This window comes from Podarcis erhardii (genome assembly GCF_964252035.2).
Source record: "Podarcis erhardii genome assembly, chromosome: 16".
Taxonomy (NCBI): domain Eukaryota; kingdom Metazoa; phylum Chordata; class Lepidosauria; order Squamata; family Lacertidae; genus Podarcis; species Podarcis erhardii.
Genome location: NC_138514.1, coordinates 5,554,943 through 5,582,679, shown reverse-complemented (window position 1 = coordinate 5,582,679; position 27,737 = coordinate 5,554,943). Strand labels below are relative to the sequence as shown.

At 43.2% G+C, this 27,737-nt stretch overlaps 1 long non-coding RNA gene across 1 annotated transcript; it reads right to left on the bottom strand.

Moving 5' to 3' along the window:
- Positions 1–5,184: 5,184 nt before the first annotated feature.
- LOC309331313 lies at positions 5,185–27,158 on the bottom strand. The gene is made up of 3 exons (XR_014151810.1): positions 26,846–27,158; positions 7,118–7,338; positions 5,185–5,257 (listed from the first exon to the last, which is right to left on the bottom strand). It is a non-coding gene; the product is annotated as an uncharacterized lncRNA (long non-coding RNA).
- Between the last annotated feature and the right edge of the window lie 579 nt (positions 27,159–27,737).

Below are 27,737 nucleotides of genomic sequence, written 5' to 3'. Positions count from 1 at the left end.
TGACAGGAGGGGGCTTGCCCTATGAGGGTCTCCCAGGGACTATTGGATTGTGTCCTTAGGCTGCCTTTTAAACTGAAATAACATCCACTAATATGAATGAGATATACTTCCAAGTAAGTAATGTATTAATCTGCTTAATTTGGAAAGCATTGCAGTTCCAAATAAAGCCCTCAAGGCAGGGCATAAATATAATGAAGTTGCTGGAGAAAGCAAAGTCTATTAATTTTCTTTGAAGGTAGTGGAATATCCTTCCATGGTGTTAAGGACAGAAGGAAGAATCCGGATCCAACTAGCTCAAAGGTGGAAGGAAGACAAGATACCAACAATAGAAGAATGGCAACTGAAAATGATGGACTATGTAGAAATGGCAAAACTTACGGAAAAGCTCAGAGACAATGACATTGAGAAATTTAAAAAGAATGGGAAGCATTTATTGTATATGTACAAAAATATTGTAAACAAGTAGAAACACTAGCAGGCTTTGACTAAACATTTGCAAGTAGTTAAATCGAGATAAAATTTATGGGTGGAAACTTGAATTGAAATAGCAAAATTTGATGGCATGCAATCAGCATAAAACAATAAGGATAAGAAAAAGAGGTTTTAGTAAATAATGCAGAGAAGGTAGATATTCAATGAGCCAGGAAAGGAAATGGAGGGAAGTCAGGAGATTAAAGAGAACCTCCGAAAATATTTTATTTTATTTTATTTTATTTTATTTTATTTTATTTTATTTTATTTTATTTTATTTTATTTTATTTTATTTTATTTTATTTTATTTTATTTTAATTTCTCTTTCTCTTTCTTTCTCTTCTCTTCTTTCTCTTTCTTTGCTTCTCTTTACTGTTATTTCACTTTTTATTTTTTATGTTGGATATTTTGTATCTTTAATTTTACTTGATGGAAAATAATTGTTGAAGTTGAAATTGTAAAACCAATAAAATTTATTTACAGGAAGGAAGAGTTTGTACTGTACCTAACTGTAGCCTTCACTGAAGACTCTAGAGCAGGGGTGGGAGGTGTATCTCTCCTGATGTTGGACTTCAGCTCTCATAATCCTTTGACACTGACCATCCTGGCTGAAGCTGATGGGACTTGGAGTCCAATGACATCTCTAGACCCAAACTATGTTCACATTCCTTGGAGTACAGATGATGGAAGGGTGGGAAAATTATTGGAACATAAGTTTAGTTAACAAAATATGGAAATGACAGTATTGCAGAACTAGATAATAAGATAAGGAACTACCATGTTTCAGTAGATGTCCTTGGATGAATAGAAGACAGGTAATTGGTATATTTCTGGTGGAAAATGATTAGTTCATTATTAGAACTGGAAGAAAGATAGGTTAGAACTAAGGCAGATTTTTGATTACAATCAAGATATGTAATCAAACATGAAAAGACTTAAGTACATTTTAATCAGATTCTGTGACAATGGATTCTGGAGATTAATTTAACAAGCTTTATGGCAAAACCCTGTGCTTTCTATTAATCAGGCAGGGTGAAGTCCTAGGAGATGTTACATTAGAATTTTTTTTAAATAATAAAATATAGGTTCAATTTTATCAGAAAACAAAGTAAGTTTTGAGTGGGGTTTCAGATTTAAATTAATTGTTTTCTAAGCTTATCAGACAACATTTAACCATTTCCAGAAGAAAATAGCATCTTTTCAATACAGCTTAAGAAATTTGGGCCTGGTCAAAGCCACACTGAGACCTGCATAATATAATTAGATATATTGGCAGTATTGGCAATGAGGAAAAACGATGCAATTTTAAACAAAAATACTGCTCAGTGTACTGCACAAAATACATTTAACTCAACAGTGACATATTCAAAGTTTATTTTATTTTTCATTTCTTATCTGTCTGGGTTTGTGTTTTTTGGGGGGGTTTGTGTGTGTTTTGTTCCGACATGTCTCATATGTTATATTTGATCCCCCCTTCCTTTTTTGCTGGACTTCTTTTTTTAAAAAAATAATTGCATATTTAATTTTTATTCTAAAAAAAGTGATGAATTGTGGTTATTTTGCCCCAGATAGAAACAGTCACAAGCAATAACTATGCAGAAGCTGCATATTGTGTGCAGATGATGATGATGATGATGATGATGATGATGATGATGATTAGGACACTGACAAACTGGACAAACTGGAACGTGTCCAGAGGAGGGCAACCAAAATGGCCAAAGGCCTGGAAACGATGCCTTATGAGGAACGGCTAAGGGAGCTGGGCATGTTTAGCCTGGAGAAGAGGAGGTTAAGGGGTGATATGATAGCCATGTTCAAATATATAAAAGGATGTCACATAGAGGAGGGAGAAAGGTTGTTTTCTGCTGCTCCAGAGAAGCGGACACGGAGCAATGGATCCAAACTACAAGAAAGAAGATTCCACCTAAACATTAGGAAGAACTTCCTGACAGTAAGAGCCGTTGGACAGTGGAATTTGCTGCCAAGGAGTGTGGTGGAGTCTCCTTCTTTGGAGGTCTTTAAGCAGAGACTTGACAACCATATGTCAGGAGTTTCCTGATGGTGTTTCCTGCTTGGCAGGGTGTTGGACTCGATGGCCCTTGTGGTCTCTTCCAACTCTATGATTCTATGATTCTATGATTTGCTCCGGAAGATGGATAAGAAGTTTGAATTCACCTTTGTTTAGCACTGATTTTTCAACTGCATGCTTGAATATACAACGGGATGTACAATGACATCTATATATGCATCTACACATTTATCTTTCCCCTAATTCTGTGCTGGACAGTGCGAGAAATGTCAGGCCAAACAGGTTATAGCAAGCAAGCATCCATTATGGCTACGGAAAGGAAGGGACTAACCTCAGTTTTGTAGCACATGCATTGTACGCAGAGAAGGTACTTGTTCAATCCATCATATCTCCCATAATTGTTGTTGTTGTTGTATATTAATCACCTTCTACACAGTTGTTTCAACACAATGTACAACAGCAAAAAGCAGTGAAAAACCACACATGACCCCCTCCCCACCTACACACCCTGGCAGATATATTCAAAGGAAAACGAAAAACCATACAGAATACAGTCACCCCCCCCCCCAATATATGTGTGTGCTACTCACACACCAGGAATCATACCAGAAAATGGTGGGAGAGAGCTGGGAAGTCCCTGAGGCTTACAAGGAGACCCTCCCCAGAGCCCAAAGAGGATGTCAGTGAGGGCGGAGGAAGCCCTGAAGAGAGTGGAGGTGCAGCAGAACTTTAGGTTGCTCAGCCTCCCTGCCTAACAACTGACGCACAGGGTGGTGCAGCAGCAACAAATGTTTTCCCACCCATCCTCAGAGCTTCAACTCTAGTTGTGCGGACAGAGAACTGGAGAAATTAGGCATTTAGAAGCTTTTTAGAGGGTGCTCCCCACTTTGCACTTATGCATGTGGGGGGCCAGAACACAACCCCCACAAATGTGGAGGGACACCTCTAATGTATGGTTTTGCTAGATACTCATGGCAAAAACCCATTTCTCCAACTGGGAAAGCCCATCAGAAAAAAGTTGTCATTCCCCCCACCCCACCCCCAAAAGTGGGTTTTTGCCATATCACAAAATCTATTAGATTGATTGATTGATCGATCAATCAATCAATCAATCAATCAATCACAGGTGGATTACAGTTTAAAAACAAAATACATAACCTAGCCAAAAACAAACAAACAAAAATATGCCCAACACCTTTAAAAGGCCATAGAGTGTTTAATCAGGCAAAGGCCTAAGTGAAGAGGGATGTTTTTGCCTGGCACCTAAAGGTGTATAATGAAGGAGCCAGGTGAGCCTTCCTGGGGAGAGCATTTCACCAGTGCTGAGCCACTGCAGAAAAAGGCTCATTCCCATGTTGCCACCCTCTGGACCGATTGTAGAGGAGGCACACAGAGATGATGATTGCAGGGCCCAGGTTAGTTCATACGGGGAGAGGCAGTTATTGAAGTATTGCAGCCCTGAGCCTTTTAAGACTTTATAGCTCAAAGCCAGCAAAAGAAGCATATAGATTTGAAAAAGAATTAATCCAATATAAAGGAAAATACATTTCAAGAATATAGAACCTTCTTTTAGAATGGGAGGTGAAAGAAGAATTGGTGAAGACCTAGGGTCTATATGGATAAATGGGAGAAATTATGAAGGGAGGACATTAAATTTACAGTGTGCTATAATCTCAGAGAAAATATTATGAAAATGCAATACAGATGGCACCACACTCCAGCAAAACTTGTGAAGGTGTATAGAAATAGATCACCAACTTGCTGGAGGTGTAAAGATAGTATAGGGTCATATATGCACATGTGGTGGGAATGCACAGCCAATAAGGAATTTTAGAATAACATAATGAATTTAAAAAGTTATTTAAGTTCTCATTTAAGAAAAAACCTGAAACCTCCCTCCTAGGTATAATGTCACCAGAAATCAAAAAATATATCAGACCACTTTTTATGTACAGTGGTGCCTCGCAAGACGAAATTAATCCGTTCCGTGAGGCTCTTCGTATAGCGGTTTTTTCATCTTGCGAAGCAAGCCCATTGACAGCTTATCGGATTAGTGCTATTAGCGGTTTAGCGGCTTTTAGCGGATCAGCTGATAAGTGGCTTATCAGCAGATCAGCTGATAAGCGGCTTAGCGGCTCAGGAAAAGTGGGGAAAAAGGGGGGGGGGAACCCGCAGGAACTTGCAAGACATTTCGTCTTGTGAAGCAAGCCCATAGGGAAATTCGTTTTGCGAAGCGCCTCCAAAACGGAAAACCCTTTCGTCTAGCGGGTTTTCCGTCTTGCAAGGCGTTCGTCTTGCGGGGCACCACTGTACACGAAAGTTGCAGCCAGGATCTTAATTGCAAGAAACTGGAAAAGTGATAAAACACCTACAATAAATGAGTGTCAGGTCCAAATGATAGAATATCTGCAGTTGGCCATGATGACAGGGAGAGTCAGAGGTTATCCAAAACAGAAAGTACAGAAAGAATGGAAAATCTTTAAAGAATATCTGGAAAACTATTGTAAAACTAAACATCTCCTGGCAGAACTAGAATGAATCTTGTAAAATAAGAAATATAATGTTTTTGGTATCTGATAAAAACAAAGAAATTAATACAGTAATTTGGAACTGTGTGTGTAGAAATAACAATACAATGAGTCTAATTGGAAGTCAAATGTGTTTTTTTCTTCTTTTAATTCCTTTTCCCTTTCCCTTTTCCTCTTTCTCCTTTCTTTTTTCTCACCCTCTTCTTTTGGTCTTTTTCTTTTTGATTTGCTAAGAAAGAGATAAAGAGATAAAAGTTAAATATCAAAATTTGACCAACTTAAAGTGATGTTTTGTAATTTTTCAACTATTGTTAAAAGATGGTCAGTTGAAATGAACTGATGTATTAACTATTAAAACAAAACAAAAAACCAGCATTTTGGATTTAGCCCAGAAATGCATTGCCAGCCAGTGCAGTCAGACCAGGATCAGTGTAATATGTCTTGCCCTGGTGAGCAACCTGGTTGCCGAATTCTGCACCAGCTGAAGTTTCCATACCATCTTCAGAGGCAGCCCCATGGACAGCACCTTGTAATAATATAGCCTAGAGGTTACCAGAGCACAGATCCCTGAAAATTTGTGCCATGCCAAACCTTTTTCAGAATTTGAAGAGTGGCCTGTGAAGAGGGTGGCAGGCAAGTGGGGGGGGGAGATTTGGGTAATTTTAGAAAATCAGACATTTCTTTCAATACACTCAAATCACTGAAGTGCCTCCTTGATAGTGTACTTAACAAAAATCAATGAAGGCAATGAAGCATTAATGATCCCAAATCTCTGGCTGATCAACAGACATCGTGATAATCCACCTAGCAAAGAAGTCAATTGACCTTGGCTCTGGGTTTAGTCTGTATCACCCACATTTTAACAAGATGTGGGAAAGGAAGAGAGCAGGTACGTAGGTATTTAAATAAAACCAGCAGGACGATATGATTTGCCTCTATCTCTTTTTGGATTTGATTTTTTATCAATGCCCCAAACTGAATTCCAGTTATGGGACTCAATAGGCTGTTGTGGACGAGCAGATGGGACTCTTAAATCTTCCAAGAATACAAACCAATAGTCCTTATCTGGATAACAAACTAGGACAAGCGACCTAAGCTAATGGGGCTGTGTCATATTACTTGAGTTTGTTTCACTTTCTTTCTTTTTTTTTTTTTTGGAGTGTGGTCATCCCTTGGTTTAAATTGGCTGCTTTGGAAGCAGGGAGTAATGAGGTGGGGCACCCTGCCCCACAAATGGCACAGTTATGGAGACATCTCCTCCAGCAAACTAGGAGAAGATGAATCCAATACATGCTCTGACAAATTTAGTCCCCCACCCCTAGTGCAGATGTCACCTGGGAAGGGCCACAGCTCAGAGGTAGAGCACCTGCTTTGCATGGAGATAGGCCCAAGATGCAATCCCTGGCCTTTACAGGCTGCCAGTGTCCCCTGTCTGAAACCCCGAGGAGCCGTTGCCAGTCAGTGTAGACAATACTAAAATAGATGGACCAGTGGTCTGACCTGGGAGAAGGCACCTCTTTATGTTGGAGGTTGGTCCATTAGGGAATTTGGGGCATTATGCCCTGGGCAACCTCAATATGTCTCTGGGCAGTCCCCACCTACCTATTTTCTTATTTACAACCAGCCCAGGGTTGGCATAGCTTTTCTGCTTCCTGCTGCTTACTATGAGTTGCCCTTGCAGAATTCAGCAGGGAAGAGAATGGGGACAAAACTAGAATTAGTTGGCTCTGCCTAAACTGACAGTTTGGGCTCCCTGGCTTCTTTTCTACTGGTTCCAAAGGGCACCAGCCACCACTACATATGTGTTATTCCTGCATTGCTGGGGGTTGGACTAGATGACCCTCAGAGTCCCTTCCAATGCTACAATTCTGTTATTCTTTGTCACCTTACACAGGACTGGAAGGCATTATTCATTGAAACCACAGACCTTGATGTCATACCCTCCAACGTTTTGGGAGAGCAAATTTAAACATAAAAAATCCAAGCTGCTTTAGAGGGGGTTATCAGTTTAAACATTTGGTGACAGCCACGCCAGGGGTGAGCTTTGGCAGGCTGAGATAAGAATCAGTTTTTGGGTTGCTGTTCCTACCTCTACAAAGTGGCATGCCTGGCTTTGTCCGCATGTACGGATTTTCCTGTGATAAACAGGTTTTGTGGCATTCGTATGAGTTGCCATCTGTCTCTTTCCAGATCCATCTTCAACACATTTTCCGCATCTCCCGTTTTCCACTCCTGGTGTTCATATATCATCCACTTTTCTGCACGGCAACCGAGCAAAGTGTCTAACAAGCCGAGCTCTTGAAATAGCACCTGGAATTGTGGAAACGAAAGCAAACCTTGCCAATTAATGGCAAAAGCACTCCTGCTAATTCATCATCTTCTACTTCCCATTCCATGTTTTTTTTATTCAATAACAACGGCAACCCAAAAGCTGAAATGTACAGGATCTTGTTTACATAGCCAATACCATTTAAAAGAACGTGGAAACTGCACAATTTGCAGCGAGCCTATACATCTCATTTCCCTGAGATTTATTGAAATGCTCCTGCACAATTTTACTCCTAGGTACCAGGTTAGCCAATTTATTTTCACACCGTCTGTAACATCTCCACTCTTGCAAAGGCTGGAGTCAATTTACCCTGTTATTGAAATGTACCATGTGCTTCACTGTTTGTTTGTTAAAATTCATTTGTTTTACCCACTTCCACACTCTGCTTTTAATCTTTCTATTATATTGGGCACTATCCACTGGAAATATCTCCCACATAAACATCAGAGTAATAAGCGAGATTCACATCTTAAAATAAATCGGCTTTGGCGTGTTCACCATATATTTAAAGCACGTGACTGGAGACAATGAGCCAGCATGGCTTATGCAGCTGTTTGCTCCTCCCCTACTACCCTTGGCACAAACAGTGGTGGGTGGTGCTCATTGGTACTGGTGGGGCAGAAGGAAGGGGGGCCCACAGGAAGTGAAGCCAGACTAATGATAGCCAGAGGAAATCCTATTCTTGTTTTCGCCCTCCTCCTCCATGCTGAGTTCTACGAGTGCAACCCATAGTCTAAGGAAGAAGCAGACAGCCAGTGCCCCCCCTGCACTAGTTGTAAATAAGAAGGCAGGGAGGTGGGGGCTGGCAGCACCCCCTCTGCCCTAATGGACCAACCTCCACCGAACATTGGACAAGCGCATTCACAGCCCGAGGGCATGCTGTGGCCACAGGTCATGTAGACCCTCCAAGTGTCCCTATTTTTCAGGGACAGTCCCAGATTTACAGAAGCTGTCCCAGTTTCTTATTTGATCCTGGAATGTCCCGCTTTTCCTTAGGGTGTCCCTATTTTCACTGGAGAGACATTGGAGGGTATGAGGTCATGCGACTCACAAGCCAAGAAGATAAATAAGTATACAACCTTTAGAAGACATCTGAAAGCAGCCCTGTATAGGGAAGTTTCTTAATTTTTAATGTTTTATTATGCTTTTATATATGTTGGAAAGGATGCAGGTGGTGCTGTGGTCTAAACCACAGAGCCTAGGGCTTGCCGATCAGAAGGTTGGCGGTTTGAATCCCCACGATGGGGTGAGCTTCCGTTGCTCGGTCCCTGCTCCTGCCAACCTAGCAGTTCAAAAGCATGTCAAAGAGCAAGTAGATAAATAGGTACTGCTCTGGCGAGAAGGTAAACGGCGTTTCCGTGTGCTGCTCTGGTTCGCCAGAAGCGGCTTAGTTCATGCTGGCCACATGACCCGGAAGCTGTACACTGGCTCCCTTGGCCAATAAAGCGAGATGAGCGCCGCAACCCCAGAGTTGTCCGTGACTGGACCTAACGGTCAGGGGTTCCTTTACCTATATATGTTGGAAGCTGCCCAGATTGGTGGGAGCAACCCAGTAAGACGGGCAGGGTAATAATAATAATAATAATAATAATTGAAGAGGATGTCCCTATTTTCATCGAAGAAATGTTGGAGGACATGATAGTGGTAGAGTTTGAGACCTTGGGCAATTTGCTTGGCCATGGTTGGAAACAAGACAGTGCATTTGATGGACCCGAATTCCGAACTAGCAGAACTCTATGTTTTTATTAAGCTCTTCCTGGACCTATTTTAGCAGCTGGTGGATTTGTGGGTTCCATTTTGGAAAGGCACATTGTGGTTAGAATGCTGGTCACCCCATTTACCTCTGAAAAGAGGCAGTGAGATTCTATTTTATTTGGGGTGCTTTTAAGTATCAGTTGGATGCAGAAGTGACATGACTTCTATTTTTAATGCAACCTGGCTTTATTTCTAGTTGCTGAGAATCTAGATAGCATATTGGAAGTATGTTATCATTCAATGCTGGTATGTGCCTGGGATGCTTATTGGATAGTGCTTATTGCATACTGGCTAATGTTTATTGGGTATTTATTTGTTACTGTTAATTTTGCTTCTGTTTCTATATATTCTTATTTCATGATAATATTGAATGAGACTAAACAAAATAAAAAAATTCCTTCCAGTAGCACCTTAAAGACCAACTAAGTTAGTTCTAGGTATGAGCTTTCGTGTGCATGCACACTTCTTCAGATACACTGAAACAGAAGTCACCAGACCCTTCTATATAGTGAGAAGGTGGGGAGGGGTATTACTCAGAAGGGTGGTGGGAATGGGTGATATTCCCACCACCCTTCTGAGTAATACCCCTCCCCACCTTCTCACTATATAGAAGGGTCTGGTGACTTCTGTTTCAGTGTATCTGAAGAAGTGTGCATGCACACGAAAGCTCATACCTAGAACTAACTTAGTTGGTCTTTAAGGTGCTACTGGAAGGAATTTTTTTATTTTGTTTTGACTATGGCAGACCAACACGGCTACCCATCTGTAATTGAATGAGACTTGTTTAATTTGCCTCATTTGGATTTGTGATGTTTTGTAATGCATTGCCTTTACACTGACACACACACACACACACACACACACACACACACACACACACACAAAATTTATGTCTCTTTCCTCTCTGTCTCGAATGTCTTTTGGGAAAATAGATAATGGATAGATTCAGTTCAGTTTGCATTTTAATACAGACTCTTATTTACACTTCCCAAAACAACACACAACCTAAAACACAGAAAAAACCCAAACCCTGATTTTTCCAAACTTTGCAGTGCAGTTTTACAGCCAAGTAATATGTGCAAAAATGTGTATCATTCAATCATAACATTGTAGAGTTCGAAGGGGCCCTGAGGATGATCTAGTCCAACCCCCTGCAATGCAGGAATATCCTGTGGGACTCATGACACAAACTGAATTTGACTGGGAAAATGAGAGAAGCTGACAGGTTTTTCTGTCCTTGTGAGTTGTTTTGAGCATCGTCCACTGTGGAAAAGTTGCATATAAATTAAGCTACACCCCTCCCACAGCGCCCTGTTCGAAAACCAGCTTCAGGTTGCTAATCAGAATAGCATATTTTCTTGGTGTACAAGCTGAGCCTTCCACCTTCACAAGCCCCCATGCGACAACTGCAGCATTAGCAGAGGAATCATTTCAAGCAATCTGCTGCTCCTAATTTATTTGTTTTCACATGAATTCATTTGGCATTTAATCAGGGACTTTGTTTGCAGTGATGATGTTTACAAGCTCCAAATAGCAAGAAGGAAGGGTGGGGAACAATAATGGGAAAGTGGGTTTTAACCTTTTAGTACATGGCAAATTTTGATTTCAAGTAGATAATTGTGCCCACACCTGGAAGAGGCAAAACACTGGTAATTGGATAAACAGTGGTATAAGGTATAACCTTTATTTAAAGTGGGTTGGGGGATCTTTGTGCACCCACAGGCCATATGCCCTTACAGGGAACCTTCCAGAGGCCCAAGTGCCATAATTGGGCAGGGCCAGAAGCAAACGTAGGTGGAGTAAAGAATGCCAAGTTTTACCTTTCTGCAGTAGGCTAGTTTCTACACACACTTGCACACCCTTCTCTGTTCCCCATTCGGGCAAGCAAGATGCATGATCATAGTTCAAGGACACATTCCAGCCAGGCTTATAGTGAGGAGATGAGAGTACTGAGACCCACAGTGTGAGTCTTAAAGGGCCACATTCAGCCCCTGGGCCCTACGCTCCCCATCCCTGATTTAAACAGAAAAAGGGGGTCTGTAGTGGTCTGAGTGTTCAGAAATGGCTAACAGAGGTGGAATCAATCTCTCCCATTTCTGTTAATGCAGGGGTGGGGAACCTCAGGAATGGACTCCTCTGGGCTTCATTATTTGGGCCCTGAGATTGTCTCCAGGCTACATCCTCTCTCTCCCACCAAACACCCCTCACATTCTCTGTTTTCCACCTTCCTTGGGTGCTTTTGCCTGGCAGGAATGTCCTTGAATTATGACAATGACACAGTCCTGTGTGGATGGAGAATAGACATGTGTATGGGGGGGGGGTATCTAACCTACAGTACGAGGCTAAATTTTTGGGGTCAAAGCTCAATGGAAGAATATCAGCTTTGCACAAAGATCTCTGGATCAACCCCTGGGATTTCCAGGTTTGCCTGGAAGAGACCACTGCCTGGAATCATGGAGATCTTTTGTACTGAATGAAACAGAGCAGAAAGGTCTGACTCAGTATAAAGCCTCTTCCCATGTTTCTATTGATGGCTGCACTCACTTTAGTGTGACAGCACTCATAAAATGGAACTCTCTGCTTTCTTGACATTAGGAAAGGGCCATAATTGTACTATTTTAAATGCTTCTTGACAAAAAGGCAGCAGCTACTCCGTCTCAGTGCAGCCACAGATGAGCTGGGGTGTGTGTGTGAATGCTTTAATCCTGTGTGGTCAACAGACATCATTAGCATGCCAGGAAACCATGTGGGAGGCTACGTGGGAATTACCTTTCAAATCATTGTTAGCCCAATTAACAGGGTAGTGTGGAGGCAGGAATTGCAGGGGCGGATCTCCTTGGCTGGCCACCTGGCTTCAACCAGGTCCACCCCAATCTCATTTAAGCCATCAGCACAGTCAAAATTGGATGTTTCACCCTATAATTTTGGCCCTGCCCGGGGTGACTGGGCAGGGTGTACCTAAGATCTTGCTATGGAGCATTTCCGTCGCTGTATTCAGGGCAAGGGAGGATTTCACCTGCATACAAAATTGGGCCTGTTTGGAGGTTTCACTTACCTCGTAGAAACCATCACAAATTGTTGGTGGAAAAGGCATTACTGGATCCTTAGTCCAGTAAAAGGGGGCAGGTAGGAGACCAGCCCCCCCCCCTGCTCTGGTCAGGGTACCCCAGTAAAGGGGCCAGGGGAACGTTTCTGTACAAATACCCAGAAAGGGGCTAAAAGGTCATAGACCTTCCCCAATGGTGTCCTGGAGGGATTGCCCAGAACCGATTCAAGTCATAGAGTGATCTTTAAATCCAGAATTGACCCTGAAGGGTTAATCAAGCAGCAAATGGGCAGGTCAATTCAGGATCCATACCCAATCATTTTGCAAAAGCCTACTGACATCTGTAATCAATAAAGTGGTGGCCATTTTTATCCCAAGATGCTGTCTTGTCTTCATTTTGACCTATAAAACCCCTGCCCCCAGCAACCTCAGTTTCTGTTTCTATGGACCTATTCAGACACCTACCGGTAATGGGTTGCATGCATTTCATTGTTTTTTTGTTTAGCTTTGAATGGTTTTTTAAAATTTTTATTTAATCTTCGTTACAGATATGTTTGCCACTCTGAGCTCCTTTGGGAGGAAGGGTAGGATATAAATTTGATTTTAGAAAAAGTTCCTATGCAAATTTGAGACACTGCATTAATGCACATGAATATTGCATTATATGATGGAAGCAGTGTTTGTTCTTGTCCATTTCCTGCTATGCTGCATTCTCCAGATAGACTACCCATCATATCTTTCTAACAGCTCCACTATATCTAATAACTCATAAGATGCAGCAGTGTTATTTGGGGATTTTTTTATTATTATCCCATATGTGCAGCGAATACCAAGAGACACTTCTGTTTCCAACCAGGTTTCCCCCTTCTTTGGGTGCTGTAGTAATGCATTCCAAAAATTCCACATCTATCACCTTGCGTCAGTCCTGCACACTCTTCCTTGCCTTGCTGTTTCCATGAACATATGGCCAAAGCTGAGAGTCTGCTTGCTGGTAGGATAATTTATACCAGCACCTGGTAGGAATGGAGCTTGCAACAGCTTGCTAATCTTTTGTTACAACAGCAAGTTATAGATGATGTTGGGTACCCTGATGAGGAATGAAGAAGCAATTGATTGCCAAATGGTGTGTCGTGGAACACTTATCTTCTGTGAATGGGAACTTGAAAAATTAAGTCTCTTACATTCATTGAGGATGACGCCTCAAGCACAATTGATGCCCCTTCTCCGCACCAGGGCAGGGATATTCTCCCCACAGAGGGAATCTGGGTGCACTGGAAATCCTTCATGAAGCATGTGTTAGAGATGATGGGCTTGGAAGAATCCCTGAAGTACTATCAATAAAGAGACACCATGGTCTCATTTCACTGATCCCTGACTGGATAAACAAAGGAGAAGGCAAAACATTCACTGCTGATGAACCAAAACACATTTCTCTCTTGAAAAACACATCTTTTTGAAAAGAACAAAATTTGACCATTTGCTGTTGATAGGTAAAAGGTAAGAACCCCTGGATGGTTAAGTCTAGTCAAAGGCAACTATGGGATTGCTACACTCATCTTGCTTTCAAGCCGAGGGAGCCGACGTTTGTCCACAGACAGCTTTCCGGGTCAGGTGAACAGCTTGACTAAACCGCTTCTGGAGCAATGGAACACCGTGACGTAAGCCAGAGTGCACAGAAACGCCGGTTACCTTCCCGCCACAGTGGTACCTATTTATCTACTTGCTCTGATATGCTTTCGAACTACTAGGTTGGCAGGAGCTGGGACAGAGCAATGGGAGCTCACCCCGTTGTGGGGATTCGAACTGCCAACCTTCTGATCGGCAAGCCCAAGAGACTCAGTGGTTTAGACCACAGCACCACCATCGTCCATATTTGCTGTTGATATATGCAGTTCATTATCCACACCACCCAGTGGCGGAGGAAGGGAGCTGCGGAGGGTGCGGTCCACCCCGAGTGTCATCACTGAGGGTGTGTGTGACAAAATGAGCTTTTTAAAGAAAAGAAATGGGCTCACGAAACTTTTTAGGAGTAACACCTTTAGGAGTAACACCTTTTTAGGCACCTGTAGGTTCTGCGCTGCCTGAAACGGCAGTGTGGGACTTGCGTCTGCCTACTGCCTCTCCCTCAGCCACCCTATAGCTGTGGGGGGAGGCAGCAGAGAGGCTCCAAGCATCGGAGCGGCTTCGCCCCACCCCCACTTGCAGGACATGCCCCCGCACCAGGCACCCGAGTAGCTAGCTACGCTGCTGCCACCACCACCATCATCTGAATTTATCTCCCACCCTTCTTCCCAGTGGAGCTCAGGGTAGCAAACAAGAAATGCAACAGTTAAAACATCTTTAAAAATTAAATATAAAATATAGATAGGAAATAAATTCCTGCACCTTGCACAGAAGCCTCCGCACTCTTTGCAGTTCCCAGAATTCACAGAGGGGAAAATCATGACAGGTAAAATGGCTTTCTCTTTTCACACAAGACGGGGCCAGTCTGTGACTTCCTGGGGTTACTCTATCGTTTATATTGTACGATTTAATTTTAGTCATTTAATTTTTATGCTGTGTTTTCTTTTTGCCTAATCCGCTTTGAGCGATGTTGAAAAGCAGCGTTTTTGTATTTTAAATAAGGGAATGAAATGGATAAACACATTCAAAACAGTTTAAATTGTGGGTGTGGGTGTGCCAGATGTTTCGACTGAGATTTTATGCCAAGCAACAAATGAAGAAGATATGCAACATTTACTATGATTAAAAACCAGGGGTTTGTAATATTTATTTTCATAAGCAGGAGGACTGACAAAAATACATCTGTGAACATGAGCGGCAGTAAAAAGAAAGCCCTCTTCATGTATCCATAGGAATGCATAAGGGTGCAAAGTGTTTAGAGGGAGAGCCTGAGAGTCAGCCCCCTCCCTAGTGACTTGTATCCAATTATAGATATATAGTTCACATTAGAAGTTCTGGACTTCTAGCAACCAAACCCCCCGAGGTTCCCTTTCAGAGCTGAAGATGCAAAGAGGCAGCGGTTTCCATCCCATCCTATAGTCACTGCAATGAGTGCCAGCTCCATTCCACTAAAATTCAGCCTCGTCTACGATTATTCATCTCACAATCCTCTGTGGGCAAAAGCAACGTGTTTATTTATGTAAATAATTTCAGTGCATTTGAAGTGGAAAGGAAACATCAAGAACAATGCAGAAAATAATGTAATTATTTAGGTAACTTTTGTGGACTTGATAATAAAAAAATCTTTATTGCGGTCCAGAGACCCATAGAACAATTTCAGAAAAAAGTACTGTTAAGACAGCCCACCACAAAAAACAGAGAAACAGGAAGGGAACCAGTAGGTTAAGTAGGTTAAAGGGTGCAAGGAGATAGGATAATAGTGTAACAAATATCAAATAACAAACATAAATAGCTGTTAACACAACAACAACAAAATAACAGTATATAAAGAAGATCGCACATGGGTGGAGGGAAGCAATGGGTTTTGGGGGAGGGAGGTGAGGGAATTTATTGAAAAATTGTTAAAGATATACAGCGGTACCTCTGGTTAAGAACTTAATTCGTTCTGGAGGTCCGTTCTTAACCTGAAACTGTTCTTAACCTGAGGTACCACTTTAGCTAATGGGGCCTCACACTGCCGCCACGATATTTCTGTTCTCATCCTGAGGTAAAGTTCTTAACCTGAGGTACTATTTCTGGGTTAGCAGAGTCTGTAACCTGAAGCATCTGTAACCTGAGGTACCACTGTATATGAGATCTAAGAGATTAAGAATAAGGAACTAAAAGAAGGAGACAAACATCAAGGAATACCAAAATAAGGGAGTCTGAGAAGAGCTGTATAAATGTAAACATGAGACTCAAGGTTTTATTATACACTGCTTTATTTTGGATGTAAAGTCTTCTGGAGCAAAGATTGTACATTAAATTAATACAGTGGTACCTCGGGTTACATACGCTTCAGGTTACATACGCTTCAGGTTACAGACTTCGCTAACCCAGAAATAGTGCTTCAGTTTAAGAACTTTTCTTCAGGATAAGAACAGAAATCATGCTCCGGCAGCACAGCTGCAGCGGGAGGCCCCATTAGCTAAAGTGGTGCTTCAGGTTAAGAACAGTTTCAGGTTAAGTATGGACCTCCGGAACGAAGTACTTGACCCAAGGTACCACTGTACAACAATAAGAGAGAGAAAGAGAGAGAGAGAGAGAGAGAGAGAGAGAGAGAGAGAGAGAGAGAGAGAGAGAGAGAGAAACAGAGGCAGTCATTTTGTTTTGTCTCAAGCTTGATTATCTTTGTTTCTTTTGACTTGTGGACTTAAACTTCCCCGATCCCATCATAGTGAATACTGCAAGAATTCTCTTGCAGGATTTCCTTTCCTGACTTTGGGGAAACATTCAAATTCTGGCAATTGCTCCTCCTGCCTCTGTCTCCATTGGAATTCTCCAACATCCCTACATCCAACGAAATCATTGCACAAGCAGAACAAGTCTCTCTCATGCAATAGATCTTACCCCCTCTCCCCCCACAAACCCCCTAAATCTGCTTTGGAGATGCAGGGATGGCTGGGAGAAGAGAGGGACAGGAAGTTCCATTGCACAAGCACATGTTGTGGTTGACCCTGGGTTGCCCACATGCACTGGGTGTACTTGCTTCACCTCATGCATTGAACGAGGAGGTTTGTAGGGGGCTTCTAACCCCATTCAGTGGGACATGTTTCGAAGCCACCACATGACTGGGAACCTCGAGAACATAAAGCTTGTGATTACAAAGTAGAGACATCACCTTGCCAACAAAGGTCCGTATAGTTAAAAGCTATGGTTTCCCCAGTAGTGATGTATGGAAGTGAAAGCTGGATCATAAAGAAGGCTGATCGCCGAAGAATTGATGCTTTTGAATTATGGTGCTGGAGGAGACTCTTGAGAGTCCCATGGACTGCAAGAAGATCAAACCTCTCCATTCTGAAGGAAATCATCCCTGAGTGCTCACTGGAAGGACACATCGTGAAGCTGAGGCTCCAATACGTTGGCCACCTCCTGAGAAGAGAAGACTCCCTGGAAAAGACCCTGATGTTGGGAAAGATGGAGGGCACAAGGAGAAGGGGACGACAGAGGACTAGATGGTGGGACAGTGCTCTCAAGGCTACCAGCATGAGTTTGACCAAACTGCGGGAGGCAGTGGAAGACAGGAGTGCCTGGCGTGCTCTGGTCGATGGGGTCACAAAGAGTCAGACACGACTAAACAACTAAACAACAACAACAACAAAGTTCATGTAACCAAAATAATTTAGAAGTCTCCATATCTTCATCCTCAATGTGGAAAAACCGTGGGCGGATTTGGCAGGGATGCAGATGCTGCTGGCAGAGTGGGACATGCATCCCTCCCTCGGCACACATTTAGGCTTGCTCATGTGAAAAAAGCGCATGAATGGGGCTAGTGTGTCAGCTTCCACTCATATGATACATGCCACTTTGCACCATGATTATGCCTTTTTAAGTCGATAGCGCTTGGTAAGCAGATGGCATAGAATTGTTTACATGAGTTTTCCCAGTTCTATTTAAAGTTGCAATTTATTAAAGTTCTGCAGATGATCTGAGAAATGACATTGTTTCCCTTGAGGTTGGAGAGGAATGAAAGATCCAGGAAATGATCCAAGACGACTGCAAACTCCAAGGAAAAGCATTAACACTCAACGCAGCATTGTAGTCAACCCTTAATTCTCTTTATGCACAAAATTGCTAAGAGGAAGCATGTGCTCATTTGATAACATAATTAAGGAAATAATAGTGATTATAGGTAGGAACATACTAGCATTTCTTGAACGATTTTGATCTTTGCTATGAGGGAATAAGGGTTTTAAAGCCACTCTAATTGAGGTTTTAAAAAAGCACTTGGCTTTGAAGAATGTAGAATTTCAATTGTAGTATGAATAGATTTTTCTGCAGAAGATTAACTGTAAATGTGAGAAAAAATAGAGAGGAGGGGAACTGCAACCTCAGAGAATTGGAAAACTTATAATGTTCTTAAAAATATTGTATGTTCTGATGAAGCAATACAAATCTTGATTAAATCTTCAAGAGGCAAACTCACAGGTGTGCTTATAGGACATGGGTGGGATTCCCGCCCCCCAGCCTGACAGCTGCATTGCTTTATGGGTAATCTTTCAGGGACCACATGCCAGTGGTTAACAGGGCCAGAGGCACAAGTGGCAAATCACTTACCTTGGTATGGTAGGCTACTTTCTAGCCATGCAAAAGACAGAGGTTTGCACACATCTAGTCAAGCAAGAGTCAGTGTCATATTCAAAGCTGTGCAAAAGCACTCAAGAAGAATATAGAGAAGGACGGGTGACGGATGGGACATGGGATCAAGGGGTGTTCCCAGGGGAGGGGGCTTTGCTTGGGGAGGGTACTGAGGACCAGATAAAGATGAGTGGAGGGCCATCTTTGGTCCGCATGACTAAAGCTCTCTGAGCACCTCTGAGCAAGGAAAATCTTGCCTCCATCAGGGAATGAGATCTAACTGCTCTCCTTCACTTCCTTGTCTCGGATTACCTTGGCAGGAGCTGCTGCCTCATAAGACCCCAGGAAAGAACAAGGATGAGTTCAAGAAGTACCCTTGTGCAAGGAGTGCGAGAGCATGGTACCTGCTGGCCTCCACACTGTGCCATGGCCTGCCTAAAAGTGAACATAGGGACTAGGGATGGGCAAATCTGTCACTTGTGGTTTCTCATTTTCTTAAAGTTTGGTTCTCCACATTTCCATTCATGAAAATTGTGTTCCTACTCAGGAGCGAACAAAGGCTAACTGACACCTGGGACAGGGCAAACCACCGGCTGCGCATGCATGGCACCGCTACGCATGATGCATGCACAGCATTGCTACGTAGGCTGCATGTGCAGCGTTGCTCCGTACAATGCATGCACAGTGTACGTAGCGATGCCACGCATGCGCCATACATAGCAGTTTGCCACCGTACGGATGGTGGCGGGAGCCTCTGCTCGCAGCTGCAGCGGCGGCGGAATCCTCCGCTTGCAGCTGTAGTGGCAGTGGAGGGATCCCACCACTGTCTGTACGGCACTCGAGCAGCGCTGGCAGCAAACTGCTATATACAGCGCATGCATGTGACACTGCGCATACGTTGTATGTAGTGGTTTGTCGCCTGTGCTGCTTGAGCGCTGTACGGATGGTGGCGGGATCCTCTTCTCGCGGCTGCAGCAGCGAACGGAGGATCCTCCACATGCGGCTGCGGCAGCGCAATGTCTGCTCATGCTGCCATGCCCAGGGGCAGCAGGGCGAGCACCCCGCGGGGTGCCTTCTTGTCACTGCCCCAGACATGGCACCCATGGCCCCTCCCCTGACCACCCTTGCAATGCCACTGTTCCTACTTTCTACACAGGTGGGTCCCCCCCCCCCGGGGAAAAGGTGGTCACTTCTTCTGGGTGGGGGCATGAAACCATGTAGGGCTGAGTGTCCAAAGGGCAAAGCTAAGAACTAGTTTGGTATGTAAGGCTGCTGTGCCTCCTCTTCTGCCCTTTGCAGTGCCTTCTCTCTCTATCACGTGGACTTTAGCAAGTTGCCTTTTATGAGGCTGAGTAAGAATTTGGGAGAAGCCCCTCATTGACATGTGGGACTCCATGTTTTCACCTGCTTCACACTGTAGAGCATTTGGTGCCAATTTGGAAAGGTAGGACCTTAATTCGCTGCCACCCTGGAGGCTTGGAGCTAAAAAGGACTTGGCCTGCACACCTTGGTGAACACTGAGCAGTGAAGTCTGGATGTGCAGGTCAGGCTTCAATAACCCAAGACTCACTTTTCCAGTCCTTGGCTGGGGAGCAAATAATGTAGTGGCTTACATTCCAAAGGGGGTGCAGGATGCTTACCCGTTATGTAACCATTGATTCTTCCTGCCCACACTTCACTATTCAGCTAATTAGCACACATTCTAATTCATCATTTTAAAATAAATATAACATCTAAATCTTCTTTCTGGGTGTGAGGGGAATTCTTCATCATTTTAGTATGGATTCCACATAAGATACATTCTTTTTCAATGCCATGTTGCCTAGTAGACACATTTTTTACTGAGAATTTCCCCCAAATAGCAATTTTTGGACTTTCCTTTCACAAATATATGCCTTTTAGGCACACTTTAGTACATGCATTTTTGTACCCATTACTTGGCTGGATAACTGCATTGCAAAATCAGAGCAGTGTGCATTTCAGAATGGCTCTGCCATTTAAGCGTAAACTGAATCACATTTCTCTCCCATCCCCTACCTGTAGTTCATATGACTTGCAAGTGACCTATGGATTTGCAATACCGCAAGGGCTCTTCTCATTCTTTTTGCTTCTTTAGGTTTTTCCATTAAGTAAATTTTACTTTCACCCTACTTGACAGATTTCTAACGTGCAACCATAACATCTACTCCTCTTTTTCTCCATAATGTACTTACAGCTGAAGAGTTTTCTTCCCAGTAGCGTTCAACAGGGGCAGCCAACTCTGTAGATATAAACAATCCCCAATACTTTCTCAAGAAATGTATCTTGCCTGAATAAATTGCTCTGAAATTTGCTGGTTCCCCTTTATATCAAAGGCTGAAGTTGATGGTGAGGCAAGAGGAACTTTCCCAGAGACTTTTGCTACAATGCCTAAGAGTAATCTATTTATCCTTGTGCTCTTAAAAGTTCATTCCCGGCTCTTCCTTGTTTTCTAGGCAAAGCATGTATCCTTGGCTACTGTCAACATTAAACTCAGTAGTCTCACATCCCCACTTGCTGACTAATAAATAATGTATTGTACTTTGGCTAGGCACATTCCCTGTTGAGATTCAAGGAGATGAAAAGATTGAGAGAAACTTCACACTTTAGGGGCACAAATGGGAGAGAAATATATCCTGTATGTAACCAGTAGAAGCCTATGTACAACAAAGTGTCCTTGCAAGAAGGGAAGCTGAAGCCTTTGTAGATGGGTAGGGAAAAGAGCATTTGGGTTTAAAATGGGGCAGAAGGGTCCTTGTATCTTCAGTTAGAGAACAGCAGACTTCTCTTCAAGCACAGGCTTTCCACGTATTCTGGAAACCTGCATGATCAGTTTTCCAAAACAAGAGTAAAGTCTACATACAGTTACAGCTGTATAGATTTTCCTTAGCACAGTGTTTTTCAACCTTGAGTCCACAGATTGTGCTGGAGTTCAACTCCCATAATCCCCAGACAGCTTAGCCAATGGTCAGAAATGATGGGAGCTGTAGTTCACTGGATTTGGTTGAAGATCTGGTCTGACCTGGCCACAGTGATCCATGTGACGGTCACCTCCAGGCTTGACTACTACAACTCTCTCTACATGGGGCTGCCCTTGAAATTGTCCCAGAAACTCCAGTGGGTGCAGAATGCCGCAGCAAGGCTCCTCACAGGGTCCTTGCCATGGGAGCATATTCACCCAGTGCACTGTCAGCTGCACTGGCTCCGGGTGGAGTATAGGGTCAGGTTTAAGGTGCTGGTTTTGACCTTTAAAGCCCTATGTGGCCTAGGACCCTTGTACTTATGGGACCGCCTCTCCTGGTATGTCCCACAGAGGACCCCAAGGCCATGAATAAAAAAAGCTTAAAGGTCCCGGGCCCTAAAGAAGTCAGACTATCCTCCACCAGGGTCAGGGCTTTTTCAGTGATGGCTCCGACCTGGTGGAATGCTCTGTCCCACGAGACGAGGGCCCTGCAGGACTTGATCTCCTTCTGCAGGGCCTGTAAGACAGAGCTATTCCACCTGGCCTTCAATTTGAATTAGCCTGATCCGCTATCCCCTTTTCCCTTTCCTCTTCTATGAATAAACCCTTTCTGGGACCCCACATTTAAATTCTTCCCTGGTCTCCTTGCTGGCCCTAGTAGGACCAACTTGGCCAGTTAGCCCTGGTGATCATTCGATGTCTGTTGACTGGGTTTTTTTTCTTCTTTCCAAAATGACCCTTGAATTTTAGAATTTTATTGATATTGATGCTGCATTTTATGTTGTATTTTATGCTTGTTTTATGCTATTTTAAAGTCACATTTTAATCAATATTTTATATTTGCTTTTAGCCGCCCTGAGCCTGCTTTTTAAACTGGGAAGGGTGGGGTATAAATAAAAATTTATTATTATGACTAAGTCCCTATTGAGATTATTAATATTGTGCATATAGAAGTCATTGGATAAATTAAAACTGACTCTTGTATTTAAATAAAAATTCTCCAGTCCAAAAATATGGTTCAAAATCTTTACTTACAGAACTTAACTTCAAAACAACTTAAAACAATAAAAGTTACATTCACTTAGTTGAATAATTTCTTATACTGATCTGAGCATAAGGCATGATAACTTAGATTACAAACATCTTGCATTCTAAACTAAACATCAAAGCTCTGTCTCTTCTCCCTTACAGCCTCCATTAGCCTGAGGCTGTTTGCTGGAGACAGGGATTCACACACCCATTCTCTTCAGTAGCTTGGAACAAAAAGCAAAACACTCCACCCAATTCCTACAGATTAGCATATTCATAGACATGTAATACAATCCTTTTCATATGACTGTGAGCTAAGCACTTGTGACTGAGGCACAGTAAAACAGCCTCACTTAATGATTAACTTGATAGGCTCTTATGCAGCTTTGTGGAAATTTCCAACCATGCCCCACAGGCACATTATATATTTCCCTTTCAAAGTACATTAAACAGTTAAATTTAGCAGTCCCAAGCCAAACTAGGCATATTTGAAGGAACTCTGGCTTTGGACAAGTCACAGCCAGCAAGTCACAGATCACTACTGGTTGGGTGAGTGACATGGTCCAGAGTGATCCAAGGCTGTAGGGTGGGGGAGAGGGACACCAGACAAGGCAATGTGGCAGTTATCAGGCTGGAAAACCTCACAGAAAGGCCAAGATCTACCCTGGCTGCCAGCTGCATCTTTCTAGGAGAAAGACCTGACTCTCTTTCCTCCCTGAAGCATCGTGATGCAAAATTGATGGCTCCATCAGTGGAGGCACTGGTCCTGCATGGTGCAGGGTACTCCTTTACAAGTGTATTCTATGCAGAGAAGTTGCTTGTAAAGAAGCACATTGCAGGATGAATGCCTCCATGCAACAGAGGTGCGGATCGTACATGGTACAGGATTCTCCATTGCAGGTTTCCTTGCAGAAATTTACGACCCCCCCCCCCCGTTTTTGCCTGGGAGTAGGTGAGAAGGAAATGCAACATTTCCTTTCCCTACCCAGCCACATGTTTAATTTTTTTAATAAAAATAAAAATAAAAAAATAAAAAATAAAAAAATAAAAAAATTAGCCTCACCTTCAAACTAATAATAATAATAATAATAATAATAATAATAATAATAATTTATTATTGGTACCCCTCCCATCTGGCTGGGTTTCCCCAGCCACTCTGGGCAGCTTCCAACAAAGATGAAAAATACACTAAAATGTCACATATTAAAAACTTCCCAGATGTCTTCTGAATGTCAGGTAGGTAGTTGTTTATCGCTTTGGCATCTGATGGGAGGGCGTTCCACAGGGCGGGCGCCACTACCGAGAAGGCCCTTTGCCTGGTTCCCTGTAACTTGGCCTCTCGCAGTGAGGGAACCGCCAGAAGGCCCTCGGAGCTGGACCTCAGTGTCCGGGCAGAACGATGGGGGAGGAGACGCTCCTTGGAACTGGATCCAGACTGGGGCAGATGGTCCCTATGTTGGCCCAGGGTGGATAAACCCGATTGGGGACTCCCAGATTGGGGCCACAGGGCAGATAGGGTGGCTGTTCACAGCCTTATCACAAACGCACACACACACACACACACACACAGAGAGAGAGAGAGAGAGAGAGAGAGAGAGCAGAGGCATACCAATTTGTTTTCAGCTAGCAGTGTAGAAATACAACCAAGCCCATGCAACCAGGTTTAAAGCTTTACAAAATTGAATTATTATATATATAAACAGCACCCCTACCAAGAAACTACACGGATATCAAAAGCCCAGACAAAATAAGAATGGAATGGATAGGAAAGCATGGGACTCTGGTGCGCTGGAGGGATGCGCTGGACTTGGGATTATCTGTATCTCTAAGCACTTGTTGGTGTCAGAACACAGAATTTTGTCGATGGATCAGGTTAAAGGTCCATATCATCTAGCATCCTGTTTCCAAAAATGGTCCTTGAGATGTCCCTGTGAGAACAGCGAGTGCAGCAGTTCCCTGGTATGGATGTCAGCATAGGGGGTCTCTGAATGTGGATGTTCTTTGGAATATACCATTTGAAGCCCTAGCAGCTCCACCTCCCCCTGCCATTAGAAAACGTATCAAGAATATTATCTGCCTTCGTTAAATTGTCATCCGGCCGGTGTACCAGTTTGCTCAGCACCTCGCACTTTCTTCTCTCAAATGCATGGCCTTTCTTCCATTACCAGCATCAAGTTCCTGACAGCTCACCGTGATCCGAAGATGCTTTGCATGATCAGAGTGCTAATTTTCAAGTCACTCTCTCTTCGTCTAACAGTAAGTTGGGGAGCATTATTTATTCAAATTGCTAACATGAAGGACCACCTAGGAGACTTGGAAATTTATTTCCTGGGGGGGGGGGGGAGATGATCGATTGGGAGGAGCTGCAATTGTAGGAAGCAGCTGGCTCCCAGAAGCATGCTATTTACTAAAGAGCAATCACAAATAACACCCAGCTTTAAAGTGGCATCATTATGTACATTGCGAGTGCAGCTTCCAGCACCCTTAAAATGCAATCTTTAAAAGTGATGTTTTTCTTCCCAGTGTTTTATTATCTCCGCTACTAGTCCTATCCTGCCACAACCCAGTTAAGTACCACTTCAACAACAGCCACTGCAAGGAATGAAATCATTTGCTCATATGGCCTGGAAGGACCAGAAAGAAAGATTATATCATGAATTGGGATCAAACTATCAAAGATCCTTACAACCACTCCTCACCCAGTGAGCCAAATTTGACACGTGGCTGAGGCCCTGGGCCACTTTGGGCTTCTTTGTGACAAAGGGCAGGGTATTAATCCAAATAAATAAATAAATGACCACCTGATATCACAATGATACTGGGTGACCCGTTGTTCTTTGCCCTCAGGGTCTTAAATCAAACAGCATGGGCAAGGCCATGATAGACAAACCTGTCCATTTCAGTCTCTCTCTTTTTTCCACTCTGAAGTTCAGTTCTCCCCATTCCCATATTATTATGTGATTTATTTGTATTTAAAAAAGTGAATATTCACCAGCAATTTAGTGCAAACTCCTCCTAACAAACACAATTTTGCTTAGCAAATTTTCCTAATGGAATGCATTTTGGTCTGCTATTGGTAAGTTGCTAGCTACATTGCTTTTTTTCACTGGTCAACTATTTAAAAAGAATCTGAGACAATTAACCTCAATTGAACAATTTTTATGGGTTCCTCAGGTTCCATGAAAAGGTCCAGACAAGCTAATGGTATGTGGTAGGAGTGTGGATTCCAGAGCAAACAACACTATAATCTGCACATTATTTTTGAAGCTGTAGATCAGGTGAGCTTGCTCCAGAATGCCAATGCAGGTTGTATGACCCATTTTGTCTTCTTAAAAGGTAAAGGGACCCCTGACCATTCTTAAAAGGTAAAGGGACCCCTGACCATACAAGATGGGGGACACCTGGCTTGAGAGCAGTACATGTGAAAAGGATCTAGGAGTCTTGGTTGACCACAAACTTGACATGAGCCAACAGTGTGACGCAGCAGCTAAAAAAGCCAATGCAATTCTGGGCTGCATCAATAGGAGTATAGCATCTAGATCAAGGGAAGTAATAGTGCCACTGTATTCTGCTCTGGTCAGACCTTACCTGGAGTACTGTGTCCAGTTCTGGGCACCACGGTTTAAGAAGGACACTGACAAACTGGAACGTGTCCAGAGGAGGGCAACCACAATGGTCAAAGGCCTGGAAACGATGCCTTATGAGGAACGGCTAAGGGAGCTGGGCATGTTTAGCCTGGAGAAGAGGAGGTTAAGGGGTGATATGATAGCCATGTTCAAATATATAAAAGGATGTCACATAGAGGAGGGAGAAAGGTTGTTTTCTGCTGCTCCAGAGAAGCGGACACGGAGCAATGGCTCCAAACTACAAGAAAGAAGATTCCACCTAAACATTAGGAAGAACTTCCTGACAGTAAGAGCTGTTCGACAGTGGAATTTGCTGCCAAGGAGTGTGGTGGAGTCTCCTTCTTTGGAGGTCTTTAAGCAGAGGCTTGACAACCATATGTCAGGAGTGCTCTGGTGGTGTTTCCTGCTTGGCAGGGGGTTGGACTCGATGGCCCTTGTGGTCTCTTCCAACTCTATGATTCTATGATTCTAGGTCCAGTTGTGGCTGACTCTGGGGTTGCGGTGCTCATCTCGCTTTACTGGCCGAGGGAGCCAACGTTTCTCTGCACACAGTTTGTCCAGGTCATGTGGGCAGCATGACTAAGCCGCTTCTGGCGAACCAGAGCAGCACACGGAAACTCCATTTACCTTTCCGCTTGAGTGGTACCTATTTATCTACTTGCACTTTGACGTGCTTCCGAACTGCTAGGTTGGCAGGAGCAGGGACTGAGCAACGGGAGCTCACCCCGTTGCGGGGATTCAAACTGCCGACCTTCTGATTGGCAAGTCCTAGGCTCTGTGGTTTAACCCACAGCACCACCCACACTTCTTACCTTGCTTCTATTTCTGGCCAGCTCTTCCTCTCTCTCTTCAACTGTCATCCCCAACACTCTACCCCTGTCATTCATTCTAACTCTATGCAACATTCCACCACCCTCCCCTTCTGACAATATTCCATCTGACAGCTTTTGGTTTGCAGTTATTACAATTTGTAAAATAATCATTATCTCTCAGGTAATACTTTAATCATTGGGAATATGCACATTGGGAATATGAGGTAAGACTTTTGGCCTGTGTACTGGAAATGAAAATCACAGTGGTCTGAACCCCCCAATACCTCCTGAAACTCACCTGAGCCCCCAAATATTTACTTATATACAGTGGTACCTCCGGTTAAGAACTTAATTCGTTCCGGAGGTCCGTTCTTAACCTGAAACTGTTCTTAACCTGAGGTACCACTTTAGCTAATAAGGCCTCCCACTGCTGCTGCCACACAATTTCTGTTCTCATCCTGAAGCAAAGTTCTTAACCCGAGGTACTATGCCTGGTTTAGCGGAGTCTGTAACCTGAAGCGTCTGTAACCTGAAGCATCTGTAACCCGAGGTACCACTGTATATATTTCACATTTTTCATAACATCAATTTTTCACATCATTTTTACTGCTTCAGTTTGACCCTCTGACTTCCTTCTGCCCCTCCATGAGTTTTTACTGTGATACAAATTGACTGCATATTGTACTTATAAACCAATACTTAATTAAATCTAAAAGAGAAACCTTTGATTAACATTTCCCATTACAAGCTCTTTACATTCCTGTCAGTAATTTTAAGTGTTTACAATGGTCATTTAAATAATTCAAATATTTGCTCCAGTCTTTTTTGAATACTTGATCTTCTCAGTTTCTGATCTTCCCTGTCATTTTCACCATCTCCACATAGTCCATCA